The sequence below is a fragment of the Stenella coeruleoalba genome (genome assembly GCF_951394435.1).
Source record: "Stenella coeruleoalba genome assembly, chromosome: 7".
NCBI lineage: Eukaryota > Metazoa > Chordata > Mammalia > Artiodactyla > Delphinidae > Stenella > Stenella coeruleoalba.
Window position 1 is genome coordinate 58,923,695 of NC_137153.1, and position 27,067 is coordinate 58,950,761.

Genomic DNA, 27,067 nt, shown 5'->3' on the forward strand with positions numbered 1-27,067 from the left:
TCTCCATTTCCTTTTTCATATGTTTTCTAACTCAGTTTGCAGACTCTGTTTTGCAATGAAAAGTATCCACCCAGATTCCATCAAATGCTAGCAGTTCTGAGTGCCTGCAAACTCTGATTACTATGGGAAATTGTATGGGATGGGAGAGACTCTGGATATCTCTCATTCAGGTGTTCAGTTGGTATATCTTAGTTTTTTGTTTTTAGATTTTCTCACTGAATGATAAAACAGGAGCGTACAAGCTCCTGGAAGCAATGAAACCCTGCATGTCATGAAAAGGATTGTAAGCTAAGATCACATCCATTATCATGGGTAAAAAGTCTTTGATACTGTCTGTGTAATTCCTTCTGTGTAATTACATACACGACTCAGGTTTATGGTATATAGAGATTGAATTACAATCCTTGGCTACATGCTTACGAGTTTTTGTTGTTGTCTCCATCAGAAAGAAAGTTTTAGAGTCTATAACTCATGAACTACATATTTAATAAGCGCCACTAATGATTCTTTCAATTTGTTTGTGTGCAGAACTGGCTCTAACTGACTGAACAAGCTATTTTTGCTCCAATTTCTTTATACTTGTTGAAATAGACAATTGTTACTAACTTAATCGCGGGAAGAATAATTTCATTTGTATTGCGTGAAAAATATTGACTGGTTTCTAGTTTTATTATAGGTGTTTTCCAGTAAAAATTATTAAAACATGTAGATAATGCTTGCCAGTGCTAACTCAATAAGTAGAAAATAATTAGGATTATCATTAAGCTAGAGATCTCTATGTGTGTTGAGCAATTTTGGAGGCTGCCCTGCTATACCCTCTATAACACTAGAAGCTATCTAGCAAATCGTTGTAACAGATTTGTAGTGTAGAAAAGAATTAGTGCAGGGCTTCCCTGGTGGCGCAGTGGTTGAGAGTCCGCCTGCTGATGCAGGGGACACGGGTTCGTGCCCCGGTCCGGGAAGATCCCACATGCCGCGGAGCGGCTGCACCCGTGAGCCATGGCCGCTGAGCCTGTGCATCCAGAGCCTGTGCTCTGCAACGGGAGAGGCCACAACAGTGAGAGGCCCGCGTACTGCAAAAAAAAAAAAAAAAAAAATGAGTTAGTGCAAAACTGAGTGAGAGGATGACATAAAGGGTAGGTAAAAGCTTAGCAAGTCAGAAGGGCTCTGATGAACCCACAAAAATTGTATTAAACTTTTTCAGGGATTCTTCTACTGATGGCATTAAAAGAAAGAAAGAAAAAAAAAAAAAGAAACACGCAAACAAAACAAACCAAGAAAATCCCCCAAAGAAAAGACAAAAATCATCCCATATATCCCCAATTCCAAAGGGGAAAGAGGTATCCCTTGGTTTGTGGCCACATGATTACAGTGTCTGCCTCTGTGGTCATGTCACCTGCTCCTTTGCTGTGTCTATTCTTCCTTTGCCTCCCTCTTATAAGAGCTTTCGTGATTGCATTTATTTAGGACTCACCTGGATAATCTCTCTGTTTCAAAATTCTGAATTTAATCACACTTGCAAAGTCTCTGTTCCCATATAAGGCAATTCATTCACAGGTTCCAGGAATGAGGACCTGGATGTCTTTGTGGGTCTTTATTCAGTCTACCCAGCCCCACCTCTATCTTTATTCTTTTTCTGAACACTAACTAGTTGGATTGACTCTTTACTTACCTCCTCTCTCCTAGTTTCCTCATCTGTCTTTGTGTTCTACCTTCTGTCTTTCTTATTCTCAATTATATTTTCTAAACCTTCTTTTGAAATTTTAATTTCTCCTGTCATATATTTAGTTTCCAATATTACTTCTTGCTTTCTTAATACTCTTTAAAATATGGCATTGTGTTCTTATTTCATGGGTGTAATATTTCCTCAAATGTCTTGTGGATTTTTGGCTATCAATTTCATTCATATTTAAGAGTGAAGCATCTAAAGGTCATTTCTGTCTATGGTTTATTGACAGGTAAGAAGGTGCTAAGACTTCATGGGTGGTTATTTTTTACTCAGCTGTTAATTTTCCCTAGAGAAGAAACCTCCTACATCGCCCATGTAAGTTTTCATTTACTCTGTAAGTCAATTGTCATTTGTCCATTTATTTGCCATCTTCTAGATTTTGTATTCATCTCTCATCTGGTGTCATCTTTAAAAAAGTGAGATAAAAGTCACGTAACATCAAAGGAACCATTTAAAAGTATATAATTCATTGGTATTTTGTACATTCACAATGTTGTGTGACCACCACCTCCATCTAGTTCAAAATATTTTTATCATCCCTCAGAGAAACTCCGTACCCATTAAACAGTCATTCCCTATTTCCCCCATAACCACCCAGCCCCTGGCAGCCACTAATCTGCTTTTGGTCACTATAGATGTACCTTTTTAGATATTTCATGTAAATGGAACCATAAAATATGTGACTTCTGTGACTGGCTTCTCTCGCTTAGTGTTAAGTTTTCAAGGGTCACCCATGTTGTAGCATGGATTAGCATTTCATTACTTTTACGGGTGAATACGATTCAATTGTATGGCTGTGGCACATTTTGTTTATCCATTCATCAGTTGATAGACTCATCTGCTGTCATCTTACTATTCTGTTTGGCTGAGTGGACTTGTGCCACTTAATACTTTTATTGACATTTTTGTAGGATTTGGGAAAGAAGCAAAGAAAAATGTATGTGTTCCAATCTGCCATACTTAACCCAAAGTGTATGCCATTGTTTTAAACTAACAATACAGACATATTGTGCTTCTCTTGAACAACACACAAATAAAACATTGAGCTTGTACGAAACAACCTGGGATGGGCATTGTCCTCTAACAGACCACAGCTGCAAGCAACAAATAATGACTCATACTGGTATTCCTTATCAAAAATTCATATTCATATTCTTTAATATACTAGAGTTGGATTTTCAGATAGCCCCTTTAAAATACTTTATTCTTATTTCTTTGTTTTTACTTTTCAGTTACATGTAGTTATATGTTACGTCATCATTAATTTTCAAATTAGGGAGGGCTGGCTCTAAAACTGGTCGCCCCCAAGAAACTTAAGTTACTAGAAGAATCAGACTAATTTAACAGCCCCACTCACCCTCCAGCATAATTCTGGATCATAATAATAGGGTGGATTCTAGATAGAAACTGTTAGATTCATTTAATTGGAAATATGTTGCATAATGATTTTAAAGATTTTATATATATTGTGTCCTTTATAATTCATTGTCAAGACAATACTGTAACAATAATGATAATCGAATACCCAAAAATCAGCCACAGTCTCTCAATTACAACAGATTAAGAGTTTTTAACACTCCCATCTAGCTCTTAGTTATTAACATTCCTAATGCTTACATAATTATAATCATTTAGATAGATATAATTCAATATTCTGCTTTATTTCACATATATTATATCATAAGCATTTGTTTTTATTGCTTTAAAATCTTCATAATCGTCATTTAGTGGCTGAATTATATTTCATTATGTGGGCATACCATAATTTACTTAATCATTCTCCTAAGATTAGGCATTTGGGCTATTATGAGTTCTTTTGAATAACTGTGAGACTTGAATGGAAGCAGTTAATACACAGCTAGAAGGAAAGTGGTCCTATTTATAGCTCTTAGACTTTGTCTCAGACAAGCCTGGGTTCTCTTGTGTTGGCTCAACTGCTAGCTTTGTGCCTTGAGTGAGTTTCCTTTTATTTATTTTTGTAATTACAGTACTTGATTGAGGTCTCTTTTACATACAATAAAATGCACAGGTCTCAAATGTCTAACAATGAACTTTTACATATGTACACACCTATGTGACCACAGAAACCCCTCCCTCCCAAGTGTAACCACTCTTCGATTTCTGGCACCATGAATTCATTTTGTCTTTCAAAATTCATATAAATGGAATCACACAATATGTTTTCTTTTGTATCTGTCTTATTTTCTTTGAAATGTCTTTGAAATTTGTCCATGTTGTTGTGTATATCAGTTTGGAAGTTTGTTCCTTTTAATAGCTGAGTAGTTTTTCAGGGTGTGGATATCCCACAATTTGTTTATCCTTTCTTCTGCTAATGGACTTTTGTGTTGTTTCTACTTTGGGGCTATTATGGATAGAATTGCTCTGGTTGCTATGAACATTCTTGCACAAATGTTTTTTTAGATACAGGCAGTCAGTTCTCTTGGGAGTCTATCTAAGAATGGAATTGTATTATAAAGTAAGTATAGTTGGTGAAGTTGACAAACATGGAACAACATGGTGCAATCACAGTACTGAATGGAATGGAAAATATGCCAAGACCTGACTTGAGTAAATCTTTCAATCTCTCTGAACTTTAGTTTCATCAGCTTTAAAATAAAAATGATAATACCTTCCCTGAAGAGTTGCTATGAAGATTAGAATATATGTGAAGAGTGTAAAGTACCTCGCATAGGATCTGGGGCACAGTAGGGATTCACTAAATGGGAGCTATGATGATGATGACGGTGGTGTTTGTGTAGTGGTAGTGGTGGTGGTGGTGGTGACAATGAAGAAGATGATGGTAATATGATCTCTTTACAGGCACTGTTGAGTAGACTTGTTAAATTAAATATAGAGCTGACCTCTTTCTCTAAACCTTGAAAGAAAGTCTGAAAATGTTCAAGAAGGTCCCTCTTGCATTATACATTGGCTATACCTTTGGTTCTTAAAAAGATGCCAGCAGCCCATCCCTGAGATTCCTCTTTAATTTTCTGAAGATGGGGCCCAGTCTTCTGTATGTTTTAGATGTTCCTCTGGTGGCATTAATCTGCTGTCAGGGCTGAGGACCACTGCTTAGCAGAAGAATTAATTTATAGCTCACCGTGTCAGACTTTGCCATTCCTCAGTTCTTCGAGGTAGCAGACTGACTGTGTTACTTTTACATTCTTCTCTGTGCTGACCACTTCACCCTCATCACCTCTGAGACCCTGAAACCATCTCTGAGATTTATGTCTTATTGGTAAGCTGCCTCTCCTCCTTTTCTCTTGTTTCTCTTACGAATCTCAAGCTGTTGATTTTAGAAGACGTGCCTTTGTTCCCCATTTGCTGTTTGGCCTCAATATGCAGTCTCAGTCTTCTCAGATGTCACCTTCTCAATATTTTCTTCCTATTTCTCCCGATGTTTTTACCTTTTCAGTTAAAATAAACACAAATATGGCAAACTCCTGCAGCCTCTGGTAGCTGGCAGCCTGCAAACCTGGCTGTTCCCACCTTGGAGGTACAGATTATCCTGGCAGACTGTTGAAAGTTGTTGTGACTTAAGGAGCAGCTGGTTTTTCTTCTCCTTCTTTCTTTTTTAAAATATTTAAACCTTAGTTTATTTTCACTTTTAATTGTCAAATTTATGTATGTTTACTGTGGCAGAAAATTTGGAGAATTAAGTCTAAAGATCCAAAAACAACAACAAAAATAATTTGTGTAACTTTGTCCCTTGTATAGTCAACATCCAGTTTCAGCTCCAGCGACTCCTACATGTAGGGCCCTGGGTTACTTCTCTTCCTGAGTCTGTAGCCTCGTATGTTAAAGAGGGAGGATAACAAAAACCTGATAGAAAAATGGGAAAAGACATGAATGATAACTCACCAAAAAGCAGATAAAAATGGCTACTGAACATATGAAAAAACATTCCATTTCTCTTATCTTCAATAAGATAAATGCAAATTAATGGCAAAAAGTTTAAGGCTTGACAACACACTTTGTCAGTGAGGTAGGGGACAAACAGGTGCTCTCAGATACTGCACACCCTTATAGAGAGGAATGTGGCAATTCTTAAACAGACTACACATATGTTTACATTTTGATCCAATAGTCCTACTGCGAAGAATTTACTCTGAAGATGTAACTTCACAATATGAAATATACATGCACAAGATTACTCATTGCAACATTATTCATGATTGTAAAATATTGAAAATAAGCCAAAGCCTCAGATGTAGGAAATTTTTATTGAATAAACTATGAAACATTTAAATTAAGAGGAACCATGCAAGTCTAAGAGAAAAGGATAAATAACTCCATAAACAGAAGTGAAGTAATGTCTTGTGAAAGACGCAAAAGGCAAGGGAATGCTATATATACAGTATACTACCTTTGTGTAAGAAATGTAGGTAATAATAAAATATACATTGCAAGAAGGATAAATTGGAAACTAATGAGACTGATTACCTACGGGGGTGGATGGGAACAGAGTAGAAAGTACAGGACAGTGAGTGACACTTCTTTGAGTATATTCTCTTGTGTAGTTTTGATTTTGGGCATCATGCTGATGTTATTTCACTCTCAAAAAATTTGAATCAACAAGAATGTAGGGGAAAATAACCTTAAAGTGGAATATAAACAGAAGTAGATGAACGCAATTTTCAATAAATTAATATAACTGCTTAGAAGGGTGAAGAAGAGCTAAATCGAGTAACTTTGAACATGGTATTTTGGCTATTGTTAGTCAAAAGACATTTTTTTTCTTTTATATATTTATTTATTTATTTTTGGCTGTGTTGGGTCTTTGTTGCTGCTTGTGGGCTTTCTCTAGTTGTGGTGAGTGGGGGCTACTCTTCATTCCAGTGCGCAGGCTTCTCATTTAGGTGGCTTCTCTTGTTGTGGAGCACAGGCTCTAGGTGCGTGGGCTTCAGTAGTTGTGGCATGTGGGCTCAGTAGTTGTGGCACACAGGCTTGGTTGCTCCACGGCATGTGGGATCTTCCCCTACCAGGGCTCGAACCCATGTCTCCTGCATTAGCAGGCAGATTCTTAACCACTGCGCCACCAGGGAAGCCCCAAAAGACATTTTTGAACTATATTTATTAGATTACTTTTTTTTTTGCATTGTATGGGTTTAGCAATTCTGAAATTACTTTCTGTATATGGTAGGACTGAGCAGTTGAGTAAATATATTGATGATGCTGGCAGCCAGACTTCTCACAGTTGGGGAAGAGGGATACAAGTATGGAACAGGGGAAGGCTGGGAAGAACACTGTGGTGATTGGTGTTGGACTGCAATTAGAGGTATCAGTAGGAATGTCTATATATCTATACATATACATATGTGTTGTTTAAGTCTGTTAGACAGCTATAAAAAATTACCATAGAGTAGGTGGCTTGTAAACATCAGAAATTTCTTTCTTACAGTTCCAGAGGCTGGGAAGTCCAAGATCAAGGAGTCAGCAGAGTCAGTGTCTGGTGAGAACCGCATCCTCATAGACAGCTGTCATCCGACTTTAATCTCACATAGCGGAATGGACTAGGGAGCTCTGTGGGGCCTCTTTTATAAAGCACTAATCCCATTCATGAGAGCCTCACCCTCATGATCTGAGTACCTCTCAAAGGCCCCACTTCCTATCATCACTTTGGGCATTAGGTTTCAACATAAGAATTCTGGAGGGAATACAAATGTATGTAATCATACATACATACATATTATACATATGTAAGTGTATTTATATATACTTAGGTATTTATATATACTCACGCTATTTATATAGACATATATAAATAGTGTATATTTATACATATGTAGATACATACATATGTGAATGTATACACACACATTTCTTAAATACACACTGAAAAGACTTAGAAGCAACCCCTGCCCCCAACAGATTTTGGTTTTCAAATTATCATACCACATTAAAAATAGTTAGTGCTTCTTGAATTAATGGCCAATTCCAGGGCCAGGGAAGAGAAACAGGGCATGGGATATATTTTTGTCTAAAAAGTAAGGATGTACTTAAGGAATAATGGGAACTTGTATTACTCAGGTTTCCCCAGAGAAACAGAACCAATAGGATTTATATATTTATATAATATAAAATTTTGTATATTTATTAGAAGGAATTTAAGAATATATTTGGTAGTGTATTTACTGTAAAGAATTAGCTCATGTGATTATGGAGGCTGGCAAGTCCCAAGGTGTGCAGAGTGAGTAACCAAGCTGGAGATTCAGGGGAGCTGAGGTGTAGTTCCAGTCCAATGGCTGGCAGGCTTGAGACCTAGGAATAGACAGTGTTTCAGTTCGAATCCAAAGGCAATAAAAAGATGAGATCCCAGTTTGAAGACCACCAGGCAGGAATTATTCTCCTTACCTGGGAAAGGCTCAGCAATTTTTATCCTATTCAGGCCTTCAAGTGATGGGAGGTGGCCCACTCACATTATGGAGGGCAATCTGCTTTACTCAGTCTACTGGTTTAAATGTTAATTACATCCAAAAACACCCTCCCAGAAACACCCAGAATAATGTTTAACCAAATATGTGAGCACCCTGTGGCCGAGTCAAACCGAAATGAAAATTAACCATCCTAAGAGCTATGAAAAAAGAAAATAATGAGAGCAATGGATTATAATTCGTTGAATAAAATATAGATTGTGAGTCCATAGAGACAATAAATAAACAAATAAGTAAAAGAAAAAGCAAATCTCTTCATTAAATGAGAAAGCCAGGAATGATGGAGGTAGCTCACTGTTTTATGACCATTATAGTAAAAACTGATTCAGACAAATATCTATAAATATTACAATAGTAGGTGAAAGTTTGATGAGGTGATGCATATATACATACTCTCAAAGAATCCCCCTAAAAAGGTAACTATAGTGGAGAAATCTGGCTGACACTACCTGATGGTTTCACCTTTATTTAACATCTCCAATTATGTGATAAATGGACGTCATGTACCTCCTGATGTGATGCACTGAGGACACAATATCACATATATAGCATTCTTGCCAAACATGAAAGAAAAACAAATTGTGGGGAAATCTACACAATACATGGCCCATGCACTTAAAACATGTCCATGTCATGAAAAACAAAAGTTGAGGAGCCGCTTCAGATCAAAGGAGACTAACTCTTTGGTACAAACATCTGAATGCAGTGAGTGATCCTGGATTGGATCCTGGATCTGGAAAAAAAAAAGTGCTATGTAGGACATTATGGGGACAATATAGTGTACAGTACGAATGTGAAATTTTCTGACTTGATCATTATACTGTGGGTATGAAACAAAATGCCTGTTGTAAGGAAACACACAGTGAAGTGCTTAGGAGTAAGGGGGCATGATGTATGCAACTTACTCAAGTTGTTCAGAAAATGTATGTGTGCCTGTGGAGAGAGACACAAAAAGAGAAAGATAAAGCAAACATGGCAAAATGTTAATTGGTAAATCCAAGTGAAGGGTATAGAAGTGTTCTTTGTAATATTCATGAAAGTTTTCTTTAAGTGCAAAGTTATTTCAAAATAGTTATTAAAGTTAAAGGCAGAATAAGAGTACCTATACTATTTTTATAAGGACTAAATAGAATAATCTATAAAAGTATTTTAACACAGGGCCTGGCATAGAGGGGAAAACTCAATTAATTGCTAGATATTATTAAACTAAAATGAATATAATATCACCATATTAATATTTTATTAATATAGCAATTGATAGTCACTATCAATATATTAATATCAACATATATCAAAACACTTGATATCAATATTATATTAGTATTTGATCAACATATATATTTACTATGTTGATAATAGCATTGATACATTAATATTACTACTACTAATATCAATATACAGATATTTACTGCTGCAGTAGCTAATTTGATTAAAATAATATTACAAAATAATTATGCTTTTTCACTTAAATTATATCATGAGTAATTTGATTTTTAATGATGTGTGATATTTTATTGTTTGTATATTTCACAATGAAAATCTTTTCTAATTTTGCATGTTTATGTTGTCTCTACTTTTTAAATTCTTTTATAAGTAACATCTTGCTTATAAATTTATAAAATAATTTATAAAAAGTAATATAAATTTCTGTCCCTCTTCCTGATTGTGTAGGACAGGGAGTAATATTGCAAGGTCAAAAGGACAGACATTTTAAAAACTCTTTTGTTAGCTGCCAGAGGCTTTCCAGAAAGATTTTTCCCCCTTTCTCTTTCACTAGCAGGATATAAATATGTCTCTTTTATCTGTCCTCACCAACATTGCATATTATCAATTATTTGGCTCTTTAGAAGGAGCTGATTTTTAGGAATTAAACTGTTTCTGAGTGGTAGAATTTTGTTAGTTTTTAAAACTTTCCATTTTACTTCTGCTTATTGCTTGACATTTTCCTAAGAAGAATTACCAAAAAAGAACCCCAATGAAATAATTAAAAAAAAAATAAGATGAGCTTAGTAGGCCAAAGTAATAATGGGACCAATGTAGATTGTATGGTTTCTATATTCACAAGGAAAATCATGCTGTCACCAAGGAAAATTAGCTTCACAGGTGACTAGACTTGAGATAAATTCCCCACGAGGACAATAGGTTTTTGGCATCAGATAGGCATGGGTTCAAATCTTGATTCTTTCGTCTACTAGCTTCTCACTTTGGGCAAGTTATTGGACTTTTCTAAGCTTTTGTTTTCTACTGGCAAAATAAGAATAAAACCACCTACCTCATAGTGTTTTTGGGAAGTTTAAGTAATGTGGGAAAAATGCTTGGTAACTTACTGAATGCTTTATAAATATTAGTTTAAAAATTTATCATGCAGTTGACAATGTTTTCAGTTACAATCTTATAATAAATAAAATAGTGGGTACTGTAAGCTTATAGGCAGTGTCTCTTAATCTGAGTCAGGAGGAGAATATTGCCAAAGTGTAACTCAGAAAGTGAATTATCTGGGAGGTTAAAAGTTGTCCTGGTATCAGGATCCATGACTCCAGTGATTGTAGTTTAATAATGCACTGAACCAAAGGTCTGCAGGTCGGATGACCACATCTTAAATGTTTAATTATCTTCCTGCACTTGCCCAGGACAGAGACCACCAAAAAACAACTTCTTGCTAATTTGATGCTGACCTAAGACTTTTAGATAGGAGAACATTGATTTGATTTGATTCTGAAAGTAACAAAACCAACAGCTTTGTTTGTATCTAAAAATGCTGTAAAATGGTACTTAGATTGCTTAGGAATCAAACATGTTAGAAAAGATATGGCCATTTCAAGTTTCTGTAAATCAACATTGCCTTGGGGTTAGACTGAAAAAATGTGTAATATATTCCACCACCAAAAGACCTCTTCAAAAGGCGATTGTCTATTTCGCCTGGAAAAAAAAAAAATTTCCCCTATCACTAGGTTATCATCGTAAAGCTGGATTATCAGTTGTAAAAGTGCTCTTAATTTAAGGTTTAAAGGGAATGGATGTTGAAAAATTAAGTTTCTATTTATCTTTCCAGGAAACAGATACATTCCCTTGCTTCTTGATAATTAGCAGATGCTACTAATCCCTCACAAAATATGCCCCCAAAGCCTTAGCCTATGGAGCAGAATCTGCTACAAATGTCAGAGGATATTTACCTGGCCCAGATTTATGTTACACATTGAAATTAAGTCTAATATTAAGGGAAATAATCTATTTGATTAATATTTATGCATACTAGTGAATAATTTGAAAACACATGCTACAAACTTCTAAGGTAGAGTGGTAAGACAGTGTGCCAGAAATATGCACTGATGCATAGGCGTAGAAATGGAACTTGGTTTGAAAAAGAAATTCCATCCCTCTTTGGATAGTGCCTCTTTTTTGAATTCCCTTTTCAATCTGTGGAATAGGGTGCCATTAATCTACACTGATGATAACTTGTTTTAAATGTCGAGATAAACTCAGTGATACCTGAAAATACCAAGGTGAAGGGCCTTTCTTTGTGAGAAGCTATGGAAAGAGATGGAAAATTTCATCAGCGTCTCTAGTGAATTGCCTCCCTCACTAAATATCCAGGAGCATTTCATTATGGTGGTAGTTTGGGGAGTGTGCAAAAGCACTGTAGTTCACAATTTCAAAGCTTACATTATCTTCAAATTCCCCAGGGATCAAATGGCCCCACCTGTGACTGTGGTGGTTGGCCTTTCGAAGAAGGGAATTTATGATTATTTTTGCTGAAACTAAATTACTTCTGAAATGTTGTGACTTGCTTGGGGGAGAGTACAACTTGGTGTTGACCAGCCATTCCCTTGCAAATCTAAGAGCACTTCATTAAGAGACTGAGGGGTTTCTCCCTTCCCACTCTCTTGTTTTGTTCTTGGCAAGTTGAGTGTTGCATCATTCTGTTATAAAAACAGCTCCAAAGCACCAAAATTTGGCAAATTCATCATCTTCCATTGTAATCATGATGGGGATAGTTTGGGATTACTCTAGTCAAATTTGAGAAAGTAGTTTCAAAAGAAAAATTATTACCTCACTTTCCATTCCAGCTGTCAAACCCCACTCTTTCTCTCTAATTCCAGTTTTAATTATAATACCAAGATGACTAATACCATCTGAAGTTTTTCAAATATAAAAGTTGGAAATTCACACTTCACATGTTTGACATTTATTTGGAGAAGTCAGAAAAGCTCCATGTTAGTCCAAGGTATTGACATATTTTAAAAGTTATCGATAATTCATTAGTAAGTGTTAAAATTGAAGAAACTGTCTTTCCACCATTGTGTAGTCTTGCTTCCTTTGTCATAGATTAATTAACCATAGCTGCGTGGGTTTATTTCTGGGCTTTCTATCCTTTTCCATTGATCTATATTTTTATGCCAGTACCATACTGTTCTGATGACTATAGCTTTGTAGTATAGTCTGAAGTCAGGGAGCCTGATTCCTCCAGCTCTGTTTTTCTTTCTCAAGATTGCTTTGGCTATTCAGTGTCTTTTTTGTTTCCATACAAATTTTAAGATTTTTTGGTTCTAGTTCTGTGAAAAATGCCATTGGTAATTTGATAGGGATTGCACTGAATCTGTACATTGCCTTGGGTAGTATAATCATTATGACAATATTGATTCTTCCAATCCATGAACATGGTATATCTTTCCAACTGTTTGTGCCTTCTTCGATTTCTTTCATCAGCATCTGGGAAGACTGGACAGCTACATGTAAGAAAATGAAATTAGATCATTCTTTAACATGATACACAAAAATAAGCTCAAAATGGATTAAAGACCTAAATGTGAGACCAGACACTATAAAACTCCTAGAGGAAAATGTAGGCAGAACACTCTCTGACATAAATCGCAGCAATACCTTTTGTGATCTGTCTCCCAGCATAATGGAAATACAAACAAAAATAAACTAATGGGACCTAATTAAACTCAAAAGCTTTTGCACAGCAAAGGAAACCATAAACAAAATAAAAAGACAACCCACAGATTGGGAGAAAATATTTGCAAATGACATGACTGACAGGGGATTGGTCTCCAAAATTTACAAACAGCTTATGAGGCTTAATATCATCAAAACAAACAACCCAATCAAAAAATGGGCAGGAGACCTAAATAGACATTTCTCCAAACAAGACATACAGATAGCCAAGAGGCACATGAAAAGATGTTCAACATTACTAATTATTAGAGAATGCAAATTAAAACTACAATGAGATATCACCTCATACCAATCAAATTGGCTATCATCAAAAAACCCACAAAGAATAAATGCTGGAGAGGGTGTGGAGAGAAGGGAACCCTCCTACACTGTTGGTGGGAATGTAACTTGGTACAGCCACTATGGAGAACAGTATGGAGGTTCCTTAGCTAAAAATAGAGCTACCATATGACCCTGCCATCCTACCCCTGGGCATATATCTGGAGAAAAACATGATCCGAAAGGATACATGCACCCCAGTGTTCATTGCAGCACTGTTTACAATAGCTAGGACATGGAAGCAACCTAAATGGCCATTGACAGAGGAATGGATAAAGATGATGTGGTATATATATACGATGGAATATTACTCAGCCATTAAAAAGAATGAAATAATGCCATTTGCAGTAACATGGATGGAACTAGCGATTGTCATACTGAGTGAAGTAAGTCAGGCAGAGAAAGAGAAATATCATATGATAGCCCTTATATGCAGAATCTAAAAAGAAATGATACAAATGAACTTATTTACAAAACAGAAACAGACTCACAGATTTAGAGAATGAACTTATGGTTACCAGGGGGAAAGGGTGGGGAGTAAGGATAGTTAGGGAGTTTGGGATCGACATGTACACACTGCTGTATTTAAAATGGATAACCAACCAGGACCTACTGTATAGTACAGGGAACTCTGCTCAATGTTATGTGGCATCCTGGATGGGATGGGATTTTGGGGGAGAATGGATACACGTATACGTATGGCTGAGTTGCTTTGCTGTGCACCTGAAACTATCACAACATTGTTAATCGGCTATACTCCAATATAAAATAAAAAGTTTAAAAAAAGAAAAAAAAATCTTAATGATTATGAAGCTTAATTAGAAGAAATTTTACAAAATAAAAAATATGGAACAATGAAAGAAAAAATGTTAAAATTCTTTTATATTTAAGAATATTTGAAGCCTTTCTATCAACCTTGTCGTTTACCTATGTTAAAGATTCTCCTGGCTCTACCTGGTTCAGTCTCTTCAATTTATTGGTATTCCTGTGAATATAGAAATAATAGAACTTGTCTTCATGATTTGAATCTCTTGTTCACCTAACCTCAAATTGAAAGTAAGATCCTTGTCTGCTTAAAGCCAGACAACCTTAGTCAGCAAAGAGGATTAAATTTTTCTATTTATATGCCATTTTTTGTTGATTCCTTAAATTAGAAGTTGACATGCCATTAATCTCAAGTAGAAATAGAAGCATCAGGCATCACTTAATCATTCGTTTAGGAAATTAATCATATTATAGGGGAAAATCCATCAAACTATGCAGAACATTAGAGAAAAAATGAAATTATCAGTATATCACAAAAGAACCAATGGCTGATTTTAGAAAATAATTGCAAAATCTGACTTTTTAAATTTAAAAGCTCACTTGGTTTTCATAAGGTATTTAACTGCTATCAGTTTGCTGTGTTAAAGAGACAGCTTGCATTCTTTTTATCCAATATATAAGCTTAACATGTAGTCTGTCTCAGAAGATATATATTTGCTTCTAACCCAAATTAGACCATACTTACTTCTAGTGAATGCAAAGACAAAATGGACATGTGATTCTTTTTTTTTACCCTTGAAGGATAAAGATACTTTCAGATAATTCACTTCTTTGAAGATACTTTCAGGTTTGGTAAAAGTAGGTTTTAGGGAAAAGATGATCTTGATTATTTAGAGAATATTCAGATACAGTTCCTTCCTTCTGCTACATGGAAAGCACACTAGATTGGGAATCATAAGCATCTACATTCCAATCCCAGTCCAGCCAGTTGGACTCACGGCCATGGATCCATCATGAATTTCTCTAGGTCAGTTTCATCATCAGTAAAATTGGAAGGATAATGCCTTCTCTATTAACCTCAAAGTTTTGAGGATTAAATAAAATCATGAATGTAAATGTGGAATCATGAACCATAACACTATTTATGGAGACAGGAAAAAATATATGCCCAATATTCTTTGAGGAGAAAGTATAAACTCTATATTCTTTAATTTATTCCTTGCTTTGCAGAAGCCCTATTTTCTTTGATTCAATCTTGGCTAATGTAATCACAGCTAAAGCCAGGCTGTTGATCCAGGACTTGTTACATAAGGAGATTGGGAATGTTTGCAAGACATTGGCTTAGATCAATAGTTCTCAAACTTTTTGGTCTCGGGTTGCTTTACACACTCAAGAAATTATTGAAGGTCCTGGGACTTCCCTTGTGGTCCAGTGGGTAAGACTCCACACTCCCAATGCAGGGGGCCCCGGTTCGATCCCTGGTCAGGGAACTAGATCCCACATGCATGCTGCAACTAAGAGTCCGCATGCTACAACTAAAAGATTCTGCATGCTGCAACAAAGATTCCCAGGTGACCTGCGGCAGCCAAAATAAATAAATATTAAAAAAAATTATTGAAGGTCCTAAAGAGCTTTCATTTATTTGAGTTATACCTATATTTAGTATATTAGAAATTAAAACTGAGAAATATTTAAATACCTATTAATTTCAAAGGAACAACAATAAATTTATTATATGTTAACATAAATAAATATTTTGGTGGAAAATAACTATACTTTTGAAAGCAAAAAACCCTGAACAAGTGGTGGTGTTTTACATTTTTGCAAATCACTTTAATATCTGACAATGCAAAACAGCTGGATTTTCACAGCTGCTTCTGCATTCAATCTCTTGCAACATCACATAGCCTCTGGAAAACTATGTTTTATACTCATGAGAGAATGTGGATGAATAAGGAAGAGATTATCTTAATATTATAAAAATAATTTTGATGTCATAGAGGCCCTGAAATGATCTTGGGAACCTCCAGGTATTCCTGGCTACTTTTTGTTGTTTTTTTTTAATTTTTTTTTTTACGCGGGCCTCTCACTGTTGTGGCCTCTCCCGTTGCAGAGCACAGGCTCCGGACGCGCAGGCTCAGCGGCCATGGCTCACGGGCCCAGCCGCTCCGCGGCATGCGGGATCTTCCCGGACCGGGGCACGAACCCGTGTCCCCTGCATCGGCAGGCAGACTCTCAACCACTGCGCCACCAGGGGAGCCCTCCTGGCTACTTTTGAGACTGCTGGTTTAGAAGGTACTTAAAAACAAACATTCATCCTGTGTTGTGATGAGGGTAAATCCTATTAGCATGATACCTGAATCTGATTTAGTAATCAAAAACATTTTTCTAGGCTACTGTTTAAAGACCCGTTAATGATAATCTCCTATGAATTTAACAATTATTCTTTTTAAAAATTGAGAAGTAATTGAGTTATAACACTGTAAGTTTGTGTACAATGGGTTGACTTGGTACATTTGTATTTTGTGAAATGATTACCACTGTAGTGTTAGCTAACCCTTAACAGTTATTCTTATAGCTAAACATACTAATTTGTTTTCAGGGAACTGAGTTTTCTGTACTTCACTTGTATATAAAGGGATTAAAACTATCTTTTTATTGTCAGAGAACTATCAGTACTTCTCTGACTTATTTCTCTAGTGGCTTTTTGTATAACTGGTGACTAGATTATAGACTTATTTATCCAAACAATTTAAGAGGAACAATTTACTTTGATACAAATGTAAAATGGTATTATTATTGTGAGTGAGACCCAGGAAGGTAAGAGATTTGCCTCAAGTCACACAGCTGCCTGATGGGAAAACTATAATAGAACCTGATCTGACACCTGATTTAGCGCTTATATCACAACTCATTCTTAACTCTGTTGGAACTCTTTTAGTAGAAGCAGGGAAACGCCCCCGGCTTCAGACCAGTCAGACCCCTTGTTTGTATGCTCCCATAGTGCCTTGCACTTCCCCCTTCATAATACCCATCATGTTCTAATTTCTAGTTCACTGTTCACCACCCACGAGATGGTGAGCTTCATGAAGGCAGGGTTCACATCCGCCTCTTTCACTGCTATGTTCCTGATATGTAGCAGACTCTGAACAAATTTTTATGGAGTGAATAGCATTGTGCGGAATCCACAGAATTTAAAGTCAGGTTAGGTTTGACTGGACTTGGAAGTTAATATTATTATTTAAAATTCTGCTTAAAATACTGTAGCTAAAATATACATTACTTTATGACATAGCAATTTCAGACCTGAAATATACCCAAGAGAAATTAGTACATAGGTCCACCTAAAAACAGGTACAAGAATGTTCACAGCAACTTTATTCATAATGGTCCCAGCCTGGAAACAGCCCAAAAAAGAGAAATAAATAAATTGTTGAAGATTCATACAATGCTATAATATACTGTAATAAAAAAAGAGAAACTATTGGTGAAAAACATGGATGAATGTCACAGAACTTACGCTGAGTGAAAGAAAACAGACACAAGATAACATACACTATATGATTCCATGTATACAAAGATCAAGAAATGGCAAAACTCATCTATAGTGATTGAGGCCAGAATAGTGGACACCTCTGAGTTGGGGAGGAGGGTGTTGACTGGACAGGGAAATGAGGGAACCATTGAGAGTGCTGAAAATGTTCTCTGACTTGATCTGGGTGGTAGTTACATGAGTGAATGTGAGCATGTAAATTCATCATGCTCTATACTTAAGGTGAATGTACTTTACTATATATGGATGGTCATTTTGGTTGTTTCCACTTCTTGGCAACTGTGAATAGTACTGGTATGAATACACGTGTGCAAATATCTCTTAGAGATCCTGCTTTCATTTTTTTTTGGTGGGGGGTATATATCTAGAGGTGGGATTGCTGGACCGTGTGTTAACTCTATGACTAACTTTTTTGTTTTTGTTTTTGGTTTTGTTTTTTGCGGTACACGGGCCTGTCACTATTGTGGCCTCTCCCGTTGCAGAGCACAGGCTCCGGATGCGCAGGCTCAGCGGCCATGGCTCATGGGCCCAGCCGCTCCACGGCATGTGGGATCTTCCCAGACTGGGGCACAAACCCGTGTCCCCTGCATCGGCAGGTGGACTCTCAACCACTGCGCCACCAGGGAAGCCCTGATTAACTTTTTTCAAGAACCTCCATGCTGTTTTCTGTGGTGGTTGCATCATTTTACAATCCCGTCAACAGTGCATAAGGGTTCCAATTTCTCCATGTGTAATTCTTAAAGACTTTCTTTCCTCCTTGAGAGATTCTCTGGGGATTGTGACCAGAGGTACCATTTTTTTTTTCGACACTTTTGAATTTTAAAAATATGCTTATTAGATTTTATTTTTTAAAGAAGTTTTAGGTTCACAACAAAACTGAGTGGAAGGTACAGCGATTTTCCTTATACCTACTGCCCCAACATATGCATAGCCTCCCCCCTTATAAATATCCCTCACCAGAGTGGTATCAGATTCACCCAGAGTCTATAGTCTATGTTAAGTTTCACTCTTTTTTTTTTTTAAGATTTATTTATTATTTATTTATTTATTTTATTTACTTTTGGCTGCATCAGGTCTTAGTTGCAGCATGTGAGATCTTCGTTGAGGCATGAGGGATCTTTTGTTGTGGCGTGCGGACTACTTCTCTAGTTGGGTGCATAGGTTCCAGAGTGCATGAGCTCTGTAGTTTGCGGAACTTGGGCTCTCTTATTGAGGCACACAAGCTCAGTAGTTGCGGCGTGCAGGCTTAATTGCACCGCAGCATGTGGGATCTTAGTTCCCTTACCAGGGATCGAACCTGTATCCCCTGCATTGGAAGACGGATTCTTTATCACTGGACCACCAGGGAAGTCCCACAAGGTTCACTCTTGGTGTTGTATGTTCTATGGGTTTGGACAAATTTATAAAGACATCTATCTATCATACAGAGTAGTTTTGTTGCCTGAAAAATTTTCTGTGTTCTACTTATTTATCCCTCCTTTTTCCCTATCCCCTTATTTTTTATTGTCTCCATAACTTGGCCTTTTGCAGAAATCCTGCAGTCGGAATGATACAGTATGTAGCCTTTCAGAATGGTTTCTTTCACTTAGAATCATGAACTTAAATTTCTTCCCTGTCTTTTCATGGCTTGATTACTCACTTCTTTTTTAAGCCCTAGAGATCTAACGTACAGTGTAGTCAAAAGAGAAAATAATTTTGTATTATAACCATCAAACTTGCTAAGAGACTAGAACTTAATTATTCAAACCACTAAAAGGAAAAGGTAATTATATGAAGTGATAGCGGTGCTAAGTATCACTACAATAGCAATCATATTACAATATATAAGTCTAACAAATTAACATGTTGTACACCTTCAATTTACGCTGCATTATATGTCTTCAATAAGAAAGGGCTCCTATTGCCTCAAAGATTGAGACGGATGTCTCTCATGGTGCCTGACTGTCCTGCCCAGCTGCTTCCCTATCCCTATTCCCTGTTCCCATTCGGAAAATCTTTCCCCACTCTACCTTGTCCTGTTGAGCCCCTAGATCCATTGAAGGTATTAGAGAATTGTCTAGATTAAATGAATTAATAAATGCGTGTAAGTAAAAATGTACATTAGGGATACATGTTCAATAATTATTAGTGATCCTTAATCATATCTCAGTATATAACATCTCTATATAGTTTTGTTTTTCCAACTGCATTGTAAGGTTTTTGAGAGCAGGCGCTAGGTCCTACTCATCTCTGTTCCTCCCAAGATTAGCACGCGGCCTACCTTATACCAAGGTACAGTAACTCTTGTTGAAGAGAATTTAACAGATCAGCATGTTCTGGTTTCTGTGAGACATATTTGTGTGACGTTAGCCTCATCTTTCTAAACAAGTCTTGGATTTAGTTAGTAGATTTGTGCCGTTTACTCCTACGATGAGAAAATCATCTTTTGCCTGTGGGTGTGTTTTGGTACTTTCAGTGTACCCCGCTTAGACTAAGCTGCCATGAATTTTTTAAATGTAATAACTGTTTTTATTTTGACTTTTTCTTTTCTTTTTTTTTTTTTTTGCGGTACGCGGGCCTCTCACTGTTGTGGCCTCTCCCATTGTGGAGCACAGGCTCTGGACGCGGAGGCTCAGCAGCCATGGCTCACGGGCCCAGCTGCTCCGTGGCATGTGGGATCTTTCCGGACCGGGGCATGAACCCGTGTCCCCTGCATCGGCAGGCGGACTCTCAACCACTGTGCCACCAGGGAAGCCCTATTTTGACTTTTTATGTTACAAAATACATTGTCTTTTGAGACAGAGGAGTTAGACTTTTTTTCAGAATCAGTAAGCAGAGACTCCCAACTGCTTGAGTTATGCTTGGAATTATAAAATTGTTCTTGGTGCTAAGCCTGTAAAGAGCGAATCACTCCCAAATCTCACAAAGATAGTGAAATGTAAAACATCTTAAAATTAAATTGTTTATGCTGCTTTTGGTGCATTTCCCCCTTTGCTGTAAAAGGTGGAGATAAAAAGGATTCTTGATGATTTTTTCATGTTTTTAACGTATGTGTGGTAATCCTAATGTCTGTTTACTTTTTTCTTATTTATTAAAGTATATTTGATTTACAATGTTCTGCCAATCTCTGCTGTACAGCAAAGTGACTCAGTTGTACACATATATACATTCTTTTTAAATATTCTTTTCCATTATGGTTTATCACAGGATATTGAATATAGTTCCCTGATGTCTGTTTACTTTAATGCTAGCATTTGAAGCTGTGTTCAAGTTAATTATTAATGAGAAAAATGCAGCACACTGGAATGAAATGAGTCAGTTTATTGTGATTCCTGTCTCAATTTAGTGGACAAATGTGGAAATGATAATGCGATGAGTAAAATTTTTAGTCTAAAGTTTCCATTTCTACAAGCAATAGCCTTGAATATGGAGGATGGGAAACATTTTCTCAAATAGATTCCATGAAGCACATGTAATCTGAGTATTAGTCCTCATAAAATGAAAGAACTTGAATCTTTCATTCTTTCAGATCTCCAGCTGGACCACTGGCTCCAGACATAAAACAAAGTGCTAGGAGAAGGATTTCTTTTTATTAACAGCTGTAGTGCTGAGTGTGTACATGTGTGTATTCGGAAAAGGCTGTCCTTTCAGTGTCTCTCTTGTCAGTACACTCTCTTCCAGTACCCTCATTCAGAAGATTTCTTTAATATATTTTATAAGGAGATTCTTTTAGAAATCTTTTATGAATATCTTTTAGATTTTTAAAAAACTCTTTTTTAAGAAAAAGTTTTAGAAATATAAGGTTTATTTTCTTCCTTTCCAATCCTCATGCCTCATTTTTTTTTTTTTTCTTGACTTATTGTATTGGCTAGGGTCTCCTATCCAATATTGAACTGTGGGCATTATAGCAGGCATTTCTGTCCTCTTCCCTCTTTAGTGGTTACTAAAAATTACCATTAAGGATGAAATTTCTGATAGAGGCCTTTGATTTGGTAAAAAGATTTCCATTCTATTCTTAGCTGGCTAATAGTGTTTTTTGGTTTGTGTGTTTAGTGAATCAGTGTTGACTTTTACTGAATACCACTTTTCTGCATTTATTAAGATGATCAGATGGCTTTTTATCTCCTTCAATATATTAAACTGCTAGATGTTTTTATTTTTGAACCATCCTTGCAATCATGAAATAAACCCTATTTGGGTACAATATATTTAACAACACATAGGTAGATTAGATTTGCAAATGTGTTATTTAGAATTTTGCACTTATGTTTAAAAAAGTGATCTTGGTCTGTACTTCTCAAATTTCAAGCAGAGTGCATGGCTCTTCTTCCTTCCTTGCTGGGGTTTGTTTCATTCCCTGTTATCCCCTAGCCACCCTGAACTTTGAGGTCTGCAAGTCTCTGTCTCTAAACACACTCACTGGGTTGCGTTTCTGTTCTTTTCTGGTACACAGGGGTGTTGATCTTACTTTAATTTCACTGACTTTTAAAAAAAAAACTTTTATTGGAGTATAGTTGATTTACAGTGTTTACTTCTTTGTTTTAAGTTGATCTATTTAAAGTGTGAGCGCTTCCACTCCCGGCCAATAGTCTTTTTTGTTTCAGCATTGCTTCCCATAGCCATCAGGTTTTATAGATTCAGTAGAAAACCATCTTCACAATGTGTTGGATAACACCTCTGTGCTTGGTGCCATCAACAACATTTAATAGACCCAGTCCTAATATTTTTATATGGGCTGTTGGTGAATGTGTTGGCTGTACTCCTTACAGAATGCTGTATTCTACAGCAGTTCAACAAAATCATTCATGTTTACAATCCAAAAAGGTATGGTCATCTCCAACACATGACATTTTATATTTCTCATATCATGTCAACCCTAAGGTTAGAAATAGAATGATTTCTTTAAAATGTGTTTCATTTCAGCACTAAGTTCAACAGCACATGGTGCTTTTAGGGAAAGAATTCTTTGTTGTTTCTATGGCTAGCTCTTTTAAAATATTCTGGCTTTGCATTTTAACTTGTTTAAAGATTACTTTAGTAAAGTTGATAATTGTATTATTTCAACAGCCCCTATCCATCTGTGGAAGATATAAGAGAAAGACTGTATTTATATAAGCAGGCACTTAAGATTTCAAGATATTTGGGCTAACCTAAGTCTAGCTCTGTTTATTCTAGAATATGTTCAGCACAAAGTTAGGCCAAGCATCATGTATATAATTAACTTAATGAAAATTACATTTCTTGCAGATATTTTGAAACATGTTGCAATTTAAGTTTTGGGGGTTTTTTTTGCTTAGAATGCTGAAGTTATTTTTCCCCATAGAAGTGGCATGAAACATTTATTTCTGTTTCTAGATGAATCCATAAACTTTATTTAGCCCAGATGTTAGAAGAAGCACATCAACGCATCATTCCTTTTGTTGTTGTTGTTTTTTGTTTTTTGTTTTTTTTCGGTATGCGGGCCTCTCACTGTTGTGGCCTCTCCCGTTGCGGAGCACAGGCTCTGGACGCGCAGGCTCAGTGACCATGGCTCACAGGCCCAGCCGCTCCGCGGCATGCGGGATCCTCCCGGACCGGGGCACGAACCCGTGTCCCCTGCATCGGCAGGCGGACTCTCAACCACTGCGCCACCAGGGAAGCCCTATCATTCCTTTATCAAAAGAGTTTTGTGGGGCTTCCTGCCGATGCAGGGGACACGGTTTCATGCCCCGGTCCGGGAAGATCCCACATGCCGCAGAGCGGCTGGGCCCGTGAGCCATGGCCACTGAGCCTGCGCGTCCGGAGCCTGTGCTCCGCAACAGGAGAGACCACAACAGTGAGAGGCCCAAGTACAGCAAAAAAAAAAAAAAAAAAAAAAAAGTTTTGTGTCTCAACTAATAGCATCTAGAATCATCTTCATTTCTTTTCAGGTGAGATATTTACAAGCTGGAAATTTGTTTTTTTTAGCTTTATTCTAGACATAGAATATCTATTTGCAGATAAAAAGATAGATAGAACAAAATTAGCATACTATAATAAAATTTTGAAATAAATAAAATAGAATTTTACTTGGAAGAAAAGAAATTAAAGCTATGCTGAACTTTAGATAATTAACTTCCTTACCCCATGACATGTTCTATTTTTTAAATTAAATTAAATTTATTTTTTTATACAGCAGGTTCGTATTAGTCATCCATTTTATACACATCAGTGTATGCGTGTCCATCCCAATCTCCCAATTCATCCCCCTCCACCCCCCCACAGCTTTCCCCCCTTGGTGTCCATATGTATTTGCTCTACTTCTGTGTCTCTATTTCTGCTCTGCAAACTGGTTCTTCTGTACCATTTTCTAGGTTCCACATATATGCGTTAAGATACGATATTTGTTTTTCTCTTTGTGACTTACTTCACTCTGTATGACAGTCTCTAGATGCATCCACGTCTCTACAGATGACCCAATTTCATTCATTTTTATGGCTGAGTAATATTCTGTTGTATATATGTACCACCTCTTTTTTATCCATTCGTCTGTCGATGGGCATTTAGGTTGCTTCCATGACCTGGCTATTGTAAATAGTGCTGCAGTGAACATTGGGGTGCATGTGTCTTTTTGAATTTGGTTTTCTCAGGGTATATGCCCAGTAGTGGGATTGCTGGGTCATATGGTAATTCTATTTTTAGTTTTTTAAGGAATCTTCATACTGTTGTCCATAGTGGCTGTGTCAGTTTATATCCCACCAGCAGTGCAAGAGGGTTCCCTTTTCTCCACACCCTCTCCAGTATTTATTGTTTGTAGATTTTCTGATGATACCCATTCTAACTGGTGTGAGGTGATACCTCATTGTAGTTTTGATTTGCATTTCTCTAACAATTAGTGATGTTGAGTAACTTTTCATGTGCCTCTTGGCCATCTGCATGTCCTTTTTGCAGAAATGTCTATTTAGGTCTTCTGCCCATTTTTGGATTGGGTTGTTTGTTTTTTTTAATATTGAGCAGCATGAGCTGTTTATATATTTTGGAGATTAATCCTTTGTCAGTTGATTCATTTGCAGATATTTTCTCCTATTCTGAGGGTTGTCTTTTCACCTTGTTTATGGTTTCCTTTGCTGTGCAAACGCTTTTAAGTTTCATTAGGTCCCATTTGTTTATTTTTGTTTTTATTTCCATTACTCTAGGAGGTGGATCAAAAAATATCTTGCTGTGATTTATGTCAAAGAGTGTTCTTCCTATGTTTTCCTCTAAGAGTTTTATGGTGCCTGGTCTTACATTGAGGTCTCTAATCCATTTTGAGTTTATTTTTGTGTGTGGTGTTAGGGAGTGTTCTAATTTCATTCTTTTACATGTAGCTGTCCAGTTTTTCCAGCACCACTTATTGAAGAGACTGTCTTTTCTCCATTGTATATCCTTGCCTCCTTTGTCATAGATTAGTTGACCATAGGTGCATGGCTTATCTCTGGGCTTTCTATCCTGTTCCACTGATCTGTATTTCTGTTTTTGTGCCAGTACCATATTGTCTTGATTACTGTAGCTTTGTAGTATAGTCTGAACTCAGGAAGTCTGATTCCTCCAGCTCTGTTTTTTCCCTCATTACGGCTTTGGCTATTCGGGGTCTTTTGTGTCTCCATACGAATTTTAAGATTTTCTGTTCTAGTTCTGAAAAACATGCCATTGGTACTTTGATAGGGCTTGCATTGAATCTGTAGATTGCTTTGGGTAGTATAGTCATTTTCACAATATTGATTCTTCCAATCCAAGAACATGGTATATCTCTCCATCTGTTGGTGTCATCTTTAATTTCTTTCATCAGTGTCTGATAGTTTTCTGCATTCAGGTCTTTTGTCTCGTTAGGTAGGTTTATTCTTATGTATTTTAATCTTTTTGTTGCAATGGTAAATGGGAGTGTTTCCTTAATTTCTCTTTCAGATTTTTCATCATTAGTGTATAGGAATGCAAGAGATTTCTGTGAATTAATTTTGTATCCTGCTACTTTACCAAATTCATTGATTAGCTCTATTAGTTTTCTGGTGGCATCTTTAGGATTCTCTATGTATAGTATCGTGTCATCTGCAAGTAGTGACAGTTTTACTTCTTCTTTTCCAATTTGTGTTCCTTTTATTTCTTTTTCTTCTCTGATTGCTGTGGCTATGACTTCCAAAACTAAGTTGAATAATAGTGGTGAGAGTGGACATCCTTGTCTTGTTCCTGATCTTAGAGGAAATGCTTTCAGTTTTTCACCGTTGAGAATGATGTTGGCTGTGGGTTTGTCATATATGGCCTTTATTATGTTGAGGTAGGTTCCCTCTATGCCCACTTTCTGGAGAGTTTTTATCATAAATGGGTGTTGAATTTTGTCAAAAGCTTTTTCTGCATCTATTGAGATGATCAGATGGTTTTTATTCTTCAGTTTGTTAATATGGTGTATCACATTGATTGATTTGCCTATATTGAAGAATCCTTGCATCCCTGGGATAAATCCCACTTAATCATGGTGTAGGATCCTTTTAATGTGTTGTTGGATTCTGTTTGCTAGTATTTTGTAGAGGATTTTTGCATCTATATTCATCACTGATATTGGTCTGTAATTTTCTTTTTTTGTGTATCTTTGTCTGGTTTTGGTATCAGGGTGATGGTGGACTCATAGAATGAGTTTGGGAATGTTCCTTCCTCTGCAATTTTTTGTAAGAGTTTGAGAAGGATGAGTGTTAGCTCTTCTCTAAATGTTTGACAGAATTCACCTGTGAAGCCATCTGGTCCTGGACTTTCATTTGTTGGAAGATTTTTAATCACAGTTTCAATTACATTACTTGTGATTGGTCTGTTCATATTTTCTATTTCTTTCTGGTTCAGTCTTGGAAGGTTATACCTTTCTAAGAATTTGTCCATTTCTTCCAGGTTTTCCATTTTATTGGCATAGAGTTGCCTGTAGTAGTCTCTTAGGATGCTTTGTATTTCTACAGTGTCTGTTGTAACTTCTTCTTTTTCATTTCTAATTTTATTGATTTGAGTCCTCTCCCTGTTTTTCTTGATCATTCTAGCTAATGGTTTATCAATTTTGTTTATCTTCTCAAAGAACCAGCTTTTAGTTTTATTGATCTTTCCTATTGTTTTCTTTGTTTCTCTTTCATTTATTTCTGCTCTGATCTTGATGATTTCATTCCTTCTGCTAACTGTGGGTTTTGTTTGTTCTTCTTTCTTTATTTCCTTTAGTTGTAGCGTTAGATTGTTTATATGAGATTTTTCTTGTTTCTTGAGGTAGGCCTGTATAGCTATAAACGTCCCTCTTAGAACTGCTTTTGCTGCATCCCATAGGTTTTGGATTGTCGTGTATTCATTGTCATTTGTCTCTAGGTA

General features: G+C 36.5%; 1 protein-coding gene across 1 annotated transcript in view; it reads left to right on the plus strand.

Moving 5' to 3' along the window:
• Positions 1-27,067, plus strand: part of FREM1 (FRAS1 related extracellular matrix 1) — a 272,527-nt gene that overhangs the window by 47,679 nt on the left and 197,781 nt on the right. Inside the window, exon 4 of the mRNA XM_079926359.1 lies at positions 7,131-7,181. The gene's annotated coding sequence lies outside the window, so the exon portion shown is untranslated. The remainder of the gene's footprint in view (positions 1-7,130; positions 7,182-27,067) is intronic.